The sequence below is a fragment of the Meleagris gallopavo genome, chromosome Z (genome assembly GCF_000146605.3).
Source record: "Meleagris gallopavo isolate NT-WF06-2002-E0010 breed Aviagen turkey brand Nicholas breeding stock chromosome Z, Turkey_5.1, whole genome shotgun sequence".
In the NCBI taxonomy this organism is placed as follows: Eukaryota; Metazoa; Chordata; class Aves; order Galliformes; family Phasianidae; genus Meleagris; species Meleagris gallopavo.
Window position 1 is genome coordinate 60544434 of NC_015041.2, and position 8295 is coordinate 60552728.

General features: G+C 37.6%; 1 protein-coding gene across 1 annotated transcript in view; it reads right to left on the bottom strand.

Moving 5' to 3' along the window:
• Positions 1-8295, bottom strand: part of ELAVL2 (ELAV like RNA binding protein 2) — a 132832-nt gene that overhangs the window by 124077 nt on the left and 460 nt on the right. The window lies entirely within an intron of this gene.

Sequence of the window (8295 nt, forward strand, 5' to 3'; positions counted from 1 at the left end):
GGGCTCGGTCGCTCTCGAAGCCGCTGCAGCCGAACGATGGGAGTCGTGTGAAGCTGCGCAAAGGGTGAGGGAGCTTACGGCACCCTGCGGCTTCCATGGGTCACTTTTACGGTGCACGCTTCTGTGAATTCGATACGTGGAGAGTAACTGTCTGGAAGGCTTCAGAAGAGTGCTCTGGAGCAGCTCTTTCTGTTGCAGAAGCTACGCAGAGGCTGCATTTCGGTATGGATGCGTGATTGCACTGCCTCCTTTTTTCCTCAGCCTCTCTATGGTCGTACGATAGGAGCATTGTATGAATACACCATGGGATGAATGCTGTAAATGACTCTGCTCTCCTCTTCTCTATTATGCAGCAATGTCTGAATATGAATAAAACCTGTTTTGCAAATAGGAGTTGGCACTTGTGCAGAGGAATCGAGATGTTTTATTTGTCTGAAATTGAGAAGATATCCCTAAAGTTGATTTGACACAGAGTTATCACAGCTGCAGGGAGTTCTACAGAAAACTGTGTTGCCTTGATTCCAACACAGCACCTGAAAGAATCTGCCTATTTATTGAAATGACTGTACCTTTGTTTGTTCCCTAATGAGACTGGACAAGAGGCAGATTTCTGCTACACCACAGCTTAGGCAGATTCTTTTATTAAGGATTTTTATTTCCAGCAATGTGTAGGACACATTCAATTGTGAAATAATAAAACTGCATCAGCTGCCAGTCAATCACTTCCATCGACCTCTTTTGTGCTTGGATCAAAAACTTGTACAACAGACAAAGTGACAGCATCACGGCACTGTGACAAAGCTGTAGTTAACACCAAAAGAAGACCAAGGCCTGGAGAGACACTGCAGCTACAGAAACAGCTGTCTTATCAGCACACTGCAGAGATGGAGATGGCTCAAGAGGTCCTCAACAGATAATCACTTGAATAGGTTTGCAACACACCAAACTTCACGCTTGATAAGACCAGCCCAGTGTAGGGAGCAGCAGAGATGCAGCTCCATTCTGTTTTATCTGTGCTGTAAATTAAGAAATTGAAATTCAGGTGGCACAGCCAGCACCAGCATGCTGCTGATAATCCACTGAAGTAAACTGTCATTAGGATGTCTTCAACAAAGAGAAATAGGTTTCTCTTACTCGATGCTGCTTTAATAAAACACTCTAGCATCCCCGTCCCTAATTGCTTCCCTAGCAGCACCTGAGCTGGGGTGGGCTCCTCATCTGTTTCATGCTGTGAGTCATGGCACAAAATGTCCAAAGGACAAAATCTTCCACTCTGGAACTGGAGCAGTTTATTCCAATTCCCCATTTCCTCTGCAAGAGAAGGAACTGTACTGTGATTTTTAGTAAATAACATCCACGCTAGCATTAAAGCATGTAAGCTCAGCTCTATAACAGGCAAAAAAAAAAGCATGTATGTGTGAGCACATATAAAAACAAACAAGCAACAACAAAACTTAAGTGCTGATGTGAAAAGGATATATAACGACCTTTAAAGATATTTGCTTGACAAAACATCAGCCAAATTATACGCTGAGATATCTTATAGGAGCAGAAAGTCTGGTTTCAAACCATGTATTTTGATTGACTAATGCCAGCAAATTAGATTTCTGTAGCTCCACCTTTCTTCAGTAGAAACACTTAGTGTAGACAACTTCAGTCTAGCTTTGGGGTTATTTATTTATTTATTTATTTATTTTCTAAAGGAGGCTTTGTGGGAAATGCAATTAAAAGGGATGTAGATGGAGCATGTAACCTGAGGTCAAACAGCATTATGTTGTAAAGGAGGAATAGCTATGATCACTTGACTCCTTGTGATTGATTCCTTAAGAGCTGGAGTAAGTAGATGGGTTTACAAGCCATTATGTTATCTAATTTTAGCCATTAAAGCTAACTATCCATCTTCTTTGGATAAGAATTTAAGACATGGTAGACTTTTTTTCTGAACAACAGGCAAGTTGCTGGGTACTTATACCAAGAGAAACTTGAAACTTCAACAGCAACATAAAGGCTTATCACTCAGATTTGTTACATGGAGGGCAGAGAGGTGAGACCACTGCTATCCTCCTGGAATTCAACCATGTACACCTGGCCTCTGCCTGTCAGTTAAACATGTCTGACACAGGGGACTACAAAGGAGGAAGAGGAGCAATGAGCGCCAAGGAAATTGCTAATTTCTTCTTTGTTTTAGAATTGTAAGCATTACTAGAATCAACAGCAAAGTCGGAAAGGGAGCGGGGGGGGGGAGGGGGGGGAGGAGATCTCTTTAGCACTTGCGGATTGCTGGAAACACTTCTGTGCTTGTCTCAGAAATCTGGGGCCCCTTCCAACAGAGTGTCGGAGAGGAGACTGTTGGTAATGTCGAACTCACACAAGAACTTGAGAGTACTGTGCAGTTTTAACACAGGGAAATTAGTGCCAAGTGTCTGTGGCAAAAGCCAAAAATAAATAGTATTATTTCAGATGCAATTCAGTAGCTCACAAGCAGGTAGGTATTGTAATGAAGGCGAGAAGGAGAACTCAGATATAGCAATGTCAGCCTTGCCTCTGCCAATTTGTGGGAACACGTAACCAGGGCCTGAAGTCACAGCCCTGCCTCTGAAGTGCTGCGCAGATGTGAGGTGAAATAACCTTGTGTAAAAGAGGCAATCGAAAGTAAAAAGGTGATCAATATTTTTAATGCTGTTTGTTATCCAAAAATAACAAGTGCTTTTAAATTCTCCTGTGAATCATCTGATGTGCTGTCAACTCACTTAGATTAGTCTTCTACCATAACAAGTTTCTCCAGGAAAGGGAAGCATAGTTATAAACTTACAGTAATTAGTATATCCTGTTACGGTATTAAGGTACAGCAATATTGACTTCAGAGATAGATTTTGCTTTTTTGGAAGTATGCATTTGTTTTTATTTGTTGAGGGAAAAGTACATATTACACAAATAGAGCTTTTTAATCTGCGAGCATATTTCCTGCTGACAGCACAGAGGAATAGAGAAGATGTTGCTACCGTTATTTTATCGAGTAAGTCCCAATAAATTACAGAGTGTTTCTACAATATGTAATTAGATGATCTTCAGATAATCAGATCACATGCGTAGCAGACAGATTTTTTTTTGGATCTTGTAGTGCAAAACATTCCGTATCATATTAAATATCAACTTTAGTTTTTTCCATTTTTGCCTTCAGTTAAGCTAATAAGAAACCAGCTGGCAATTATGTTTCAGCACATAGAATGCTCTAACATGTATGGGTTCTGGAAATATATGAAGGTTGCACATTTTCCTCCTCCTCCAAACGGAGTTCATCTTTTTTTAACACACACCTACTCTTATGGCTTGGTAGTGGAGAGCAGATGAGTATCTATGCATACTTGAGAAGGGATATTAGAAACATTTTTTCTTAATGCTACATTAAAAGCCTCCTTCTTCATATGCACTCCTTTATGCCTGTGACAAAACTGTACCCAGTTCTTTACACTTTTCTTTTACAGATATTTTATAAATCACCTATATTACAGTCGGCTTACGAGGCAGTGATTCAATATTCAATTGTAGTAGAATTCGTCTTTTCTGATTACTCCTTGCACTCCTTAGCTATGAAGACCCAGTTGCACTTCCAAAAAGCATCTCACAGTGATCATCAAGACTTTGCTTTTACGGATCAGGCTGAAAATATTGTAAATAACCACATTATCTTCTCTTTAATGTCAAAATTACTCACTTGTGGATGACTTAACTGTCTTTCACCGGTGCTGGCCTAGTTTTTTTTGTCTTTAAATGATGGAGGTTTTGTTTCTTCTGCTTATACAACTCGGTTTCTTGCACCAGAAGTATTCTGCAGAGCTCTCTACTACTGTGATTCTGCTGGATATGAGTCATCAGCAAAATCCAGACTGTAAATGATCATGTAGCTGCAAATATCTAAAAGGTTATTCCAACTAATAGCAATGTACAGAGCAGTAATATGATTTATTGGAATAAAATATGTGATAAGATTACAGCCAATTATTCTGATGTTGACAAGGATATTTACCCATTGTTGAAACTTCTCCCATGTATCTGCTCACTAGCTAATATGCGTACACACTTCAGAATGGATTCAAAGGTACTATACTGTTTCCTTTTGTAAAAACAGATTCAGGAAAAGGGACACCACTCAGATTTGTTTCAACACGCCAAAACACGCTGTTTATTAATTCAAAAGAAGACCATAAAATTATAGCAATAAGAAACACTCGATGTACCAGGAACAAATTGTCAGACAAAACCTATTTCCTTCTACAAACATAACACATTGTATAAGGCAGAGAAGTAGTAATATGTTGATTTTAAAGCTTTTAGTTGCCAACCTGCACTGCATTCTCATGGGATAACAAGAAAAAATAGCATTAATTAAATTACAATAAAGCCAGTACATAAAAATATATCCAGAGGATAATTTGCTATCATACACTGGGAAAATGGATGGCCACATCAAATAACCTTTTATTGGAGTGTATCTTTCAGGGCAAAGTGAGCGCTTTTGCCTGTGATTTAGAGGATGGAGCACAGTGAGTACAAAAATGGCGGATTGCAGCAAAAGCAGAGGAGGTTATAAACATTTGGTGCTTAAGCACTGAGTACAAAATGGTCTCTTCAAAACAGAGAGACAGATCAGCAAGATAAAGCCAAATAAAGATAAGTGGCAAGTGACTGTGATTATTAGGAAAGAAAGATCATAATAAAACGCGAAAAGAAATGAACAGAGAATTACAACAGCACCGAGGATGAGTGACATTAGTTCACCACAGAGAGTCTTGGGAATGTGGTGCTGAAAAAAAAACAGAAAAGAGATTTCACCCTGAGATGTGATTTGAAAAGACATACATGAATGCAATTCCTGTTTGGCACTGATGAGTTCAAAAGTGAACACTGTACCCAGTCAGTTCAAGTTTTAAGAAAAGTGGGGAGAGACCACAAGGTTGTACAAAACATGGAGGTATGGAGATATTTTAAGAGAGAATTTGTTTAAAACTGAAACAGTGGCAAACCGTATCACTATTGACAGATTGTGATCAAAGAGTCTTCAAGTGCACCATGAGTTGAGAAAAAAATGGAAAATGGCTTAATTCACAGCATGTAAGCTCTAGATTAACAACTGGGAAATATTCTGCAAGGGTAATTAAGTACTGGAGTTCAAACTTATATGTACACTTTATTTTTCCTCAGAGAGCTAGGACAGGTTCTTTGATCTCTTGAGGCTTCATAGGGATTTCCACCATTCTCCACCACCAAAATTAATAATTTTTTTTTTTTCTTTTACAGTCAGTTGAATGCTTAAGGAAAAGGTCCAACAAAGAAAACAAACCCCCTGAAAAATCCCAAACCCAAGGAATATATTTGACAGCTTGAGAATAAAGCTATAAAGTACTAATCTAGTCCTCTACACGTTTTTCCTCTTAGTCAATAAACACTGAAACCAAGAAAATGCAAGTCCAATGAAATAAGCTATTTACATTCTTTTTTTTTTTTTAGATTAATTCAAAAATTGGTTATTTTTATTTCCTACACCTCCTTCCTCAAAATGCCTTTGAGTATTCACCTGTTGATTTTAGTGACCTTTTTTTGATTTGAACTGAGGAAATGCCTGCCAGCTGCAGACTAGTTGCATTTTGTAATTTTCTGCATCTTTTCATAATTCCCATTTGGTCATTCAGAAGTTGTGACATAGTAACTTACTGATGAAAACTTAAGAGCTGAAACTACTGGATCAGCAGAATAAATATCCAAATCTACCAAACTCCATCTCCATGAGGGGCCAAAATTCTGCAGTTTAGATGGGATGGATTCAATTTTAATGGTCTAGAAATTGATCCTATAGATAGGAATGGGTTTGCTTCAGTGCTGTCTTGATACAATAAAATCTCCACTCATTTTTCTCTCCAAAGGTTTCCACAATCACAGATAGGTCATTTGCTACACCCGAGACATGAAACGTGGGATAAATTATGAGACATAAAGCCAGGTGATATTTAGCACAAATCAGAAAATGAATTCCCATCATGTTAAAAGTAAATCTGAAGTATCTTTCTTAATACCCAAATTTGTACTCCAGCCCTAAGACCTGCCTTCCTCCTTCAGGTTACATTAACTACACAGAGCCTGAATTGACAGGGAACAGAGAGACAGAATTATGGGATGGCTGGATTCTTCACATTCTGAAAACACATTCTTCTGAAGGACATGAGATGAGATCCTTGTTTCCAATGCACATAAAAGATGGTCAAAGAAGAAAAATACCTAAGATGTAATCACTGCAAGTCCTGTAAAAAGGTGTATTTAATATTTTTATTCAGCCTTTTTTTTTCCCTACACAACAAATCTTGAGGTTGAAAAGAGCTAGCTGTATTTATTCCAGTTAGCACTTAATTATTGCTCCTAGACGCTATTGTAAGACAAAAGACAAATACTAGGTCACTCCACAAATAACTATTTAATACTTCTTGGCTAAAGATCCTCCTTAATCCTTGTAAAATATCCCTATTACTGTCATAGAGCATTCAAAACAAGAATATAATAACTAATGCTGAAAGTTAATTCACCATTTATCTCCCAGATATGTGATATCTACTTGTCTTCACGTGGGACCTTGTTAATTCTTTCTGTCCTTCTTTGTATGTATTCCTTCTGTTTCTTAGCATCCTCGAGTAGGCTAAAACTTTGCTGGATTTCTTATTTTGACTTGGTGGCTCAGATTTGAAAAGCCTACTACGTAATAACTATGCACATGAGCATTTCATGTCATGCAAATGCATTATGTAATGTTTAACAGTCTTTCATTCTCACTGAGCATGTTCTACTCAGAATAACTCAGTTTTCCATGTTTGATATAAAAGAAAGAGAGATTAACTATTTTTAGCTTATATTTAGGTAGAGTTTTACCGTAGCTTCAATATAGTGTACATCTTAAGTGTAGGTCGATATTTAAAAGCATACATGCATGGAGCAGGTTTATTAACAATAAGTGAAGAAAGTATGTTAGAATGTGGTATTTTAGGGAGAGACTGCCTTTGTGCATCTGAAAAAGGATTCAGAAACTGCTCCCCTAGTTTTGCTCTGGGTGGGAGAGATTTACATTGAGAAGGTGGAAAAGTGTAGGCTTGATTTGGAATAGGACTTCTACATTCTTCAAAACTGACTTTTTTTTCCTGGGAATGTCATTCTTGAGCTATTAAAGAAGGAAAGGAGAGTCGGCCCATCTTTCATCTCCAGAGAACACGGGAATGTTGACCAAGGTCTGCGTTTTGGATTCTAACTTCTCATCAAAGTCTGCAGGTCTATGTTTTTCCTGATGCTTGGAATGCTGAGAGAAAGGAAAAAGTGTTATCTGAAATAGCAGATCTGAGGCTACTCTTCACTTCATTCCTGCTTCTCTGACTTTCCCTCCCAGTTTAACTACAATTCCACATTCAACTATATCCAAGTATTGTTTTGAGTAGTCGGAATGCTTTGATCAGAATGAAGAGGTAACTATCAGATTTTATGCGTTTCTAATTTTTTTTTTTTTCTTCTGTAAAAACAAATACACAAATCCAGAAAATGTTTCCACGGTCCTAGTGATGGGACAGGATGTTTCATTTCTTGCTTCCAAGTCTTGCACTGCTGTTATGGAAAATGACTTTTGTCATTTCTTTCATTTCTTTTAATATAGTGCTTAGGAGTCATCACACAGTGAAAACTTCAGCATGTATTTAACTCTCCTTGTTACGGTAATCTTTCTGAGATCAATGGAAATATTTACAGTGTATTAAGTAAAATCTGCAGAACACTTCATCACCTTAACTACCAAAAACCTGTGACTCTTAGCTCTATGCATGTATCACTTTGCAGGAAATGATTTTTGTAGTTTATGTAGGAGCTGTTACCAGATACAACATGGAAGAACAACAAAAACGCTACCTCCTTCATTTTGCAGCTTCAGTGCGACACAAGAAATAAAACATTATTGTTCTTCTGCAGGACCTGTTTTAGTAATCCTAAATTAAATGCCTTAATTTAATTTGTATATATTACAATAAATTCTAATAAAGACTTCTTTGAACTGTCTGAGTAGCAACATGTTTTCATGAATTATTCTGACATTCTGTACTATGAAACACCTATTTTTATTCTCACTTTGCTTACCTTAGATTTTTGAGGAAATTACTATCTTTCCTTGTGTTATATTCTTTAACTCCTACCGTGCTGGCATTTTTCTGTTGTGCCTTTTCTTCTTCCTTGTAATGTTTTTATTGCCATTACCTGTATGGAACTTTTTCTTTT